The sequence below is a fragment of the Myotis brandtii genome, unplaced genomic scaffold (genome assembly GCF_000412655.1).
Source record: "Myotis brandtii unplaced genomic scaffold, ASM41265v1 scaffold627, whole genome shotgun sequence".
NCBI classification, from domain to species: Eukaryota; Metazoa; Chordata; class Mammalia; order Chiroptera; family Vespertilionidae; genus Myotis; species Myotis brandtii.
The window spans coordinates 1,686,475-1,688,863 of NW_005370397.1; positions in this window are offsets into that span (position 1 = coordinate 1,686,475).

Sequence of the window (2,389 nt, forward strand, 5' to 3'; positions counted from 1 at the left end):
GGTTCCCTCCAGGGGAAGCAGGGAAGGGAACACCAGCTACCTCTCGGGTGGGCGGTGGGTTTATTAGTTTCATTTTATGGAAAAGGAATGACCTAGTTTAAAATACAATATACAGGAGGACCGGCCAATGATGGCAGCGAGTCATGGTCCGAGCCTTAGGATTAACCAACTGTTTACGTCTGAGGTCATTTTTATGGCACAAATAAGTGCCGGGCCGCTGGTTACTTACCTGATGACATTCCCCACGTTGGTCAAACTCAGGTTCCCGCGGGACCCTTCCCTCAGTCTGTCTCCTTCGGATCCTGAGGGTTTCTGCTCTTGCTTCCTGCCAAGCCCACCAGGGTGATGCTGCTTGTTTGGTGAGGCCTCTGTCCACCAGGTCAACCAGTTCACACTTTGACATGCTTTTTCCTAATTGTATTTCACACTCAAAAAAGACATAACGTTTACAAACTACGCTGGCCAGTGGCTCAGTGGTTGGACATCCACCCATGAACCAGGAGGTCACAGTTAGATTCCCGGTCAGGGCACATGCCCGGGTTGCGGGCTCGATCCCCAGTGGGGGTCGTGCAGGAGGCAGCCGATCAGTGATTCTCTCTCATCATTGATGCTTCTCTCTCCCCGTCTCCTTTCCTCTCTGAAGTCAATAAAAATAAGAAGGTTTATCTGGATGGAATGAAGTGTGGGGGCCGGGAGACCAGGGCAGTTCCTGGCACCAGGACCCTCCAGGCTGTACCTGGGGGTGAAAAGTGATGCTGATCACAACACCTTCACCACTCGCCGGGCCCCTGTGAGCACCTCTGAGCCTGCCTCTCGTTGGCACTCTCTTATCCAACTTCCCTGCTGCCAGAGAGCTCTCATCCCCAGCTTTTCTAACGCCCAGTCTGATTACCGTTTTCCCATAGAAAGCCCTCCATCGGCATTGGTTCTCCACCGCCTTCTGGACAAAGGCCCCGTGCTCCCCATGCACCCGAGCCTGGCTGCTCAGGGCAGTCCTGCTCCCGTGAATGCCGGCACCTTCAGATCGTCCTGGACTTGTTCCTACGGATCCTGCTGCCTAAATGCCCCTATTTGTAGCCCATACCCTCCCACCGCCTCACCAAACCCATAAACCTCGCCGCAGGCCCAGCCTGGCACCTCTGCTGCAGCGGCCAGCTCCCCCCCCCCCCCCCCCCCCCCCCCCACACCCTCCCACCGCCTCACCAAACCCATAAACCTCGCTGCAGGCCCAGCCTAGCGCCTCTGCTGCAGCCGCCAGCCACTGGCAGCCTTAGGGTCTCCCCGTCTGGGCCTCTCTTCCCCATTCGTGCAGCACCTGAGTGTGTTGCTGTGAGGGGGGGGGGGTTGTCTGGTGGCTTCTAGGGCAGAGGGAGCAAGGAGGCTGTTGCCTGCCGAGGAGGGATAGATGGAGGAGGCGCTGTCTGGAAGGAGGACAGCTCTATGTGGCTGAGCACAGGGTGAGTGGTGACAGGGACATGCATGAAGCTGGCCAGTGTCAGGCTAGACTGCAGCGGTTCTCAACCTGTGGGTCGCGACCCCTTTGGCGGTTGAACGACCCTTTCACAGGGGTCGCCTAAGACCATCCTGCATATCAGATATTTACATTACGATTCATAACAGTAGCAACATTACAGTTATGAAGTAGCAACGAAAATAATTTTATGGTTGGGTCACAACATGAGGAACTGTATTTAAAGGGCCAGAAGGTTGAGAACCACTATTCTACAGAAAGCCACTGTTCACCTGACAGCAGCAGGCTTTATCCCACTCTGGGCCCTCGCAGCTGCCCTTGGGATTCATGCTGTCCTGTCTCCACCCACACCTTGATCAATCTTGCAGGCGATAAATCTTCCTTCGATTGTCCTCATTTGCGTGCGCCTTTGGTCTCCTTTTGACTGAGACGGGTGCACCACGGGATGGCTGTCTGGGATGCGGGGGGAGGACACCGGTGGGGGACGATCCAGTTCCTAAAATACGGCGTTCCCCTTAGGAGACATTGTCAAGCATCCCGAGCTGCTCTCGGGAAAACAAACGAGGTGGCAGGGCGTGGGGTTGTTGGAGAGGCGCCTGGCGCGCCCGCTCTCTGCACAGCTGTCCTGGCTGTCAGACAAGGTGGCGTCCTCTATGGAAGTTTACACACTGTCACTTAGATGAGAAAAACTGATCCCCAGGGAATCGGCAGCAATCAGTGAGTCATCGCAGATGCCACTACGGGGCGAGACAGCGGTGGGCCCTGGCTGGCCCAAAGCCTCTTCTCCTTTCCTTTGGGGACGTCAGGTAGTGTTGGGAATGTGCTGAATTGTGAGTAGCAAAAATTACTAGTTGCACACTTAATCATTGTGAATACTGATCGAGCGCTGCATGCCAGGCACCGTGTGGTGCCCTCCCT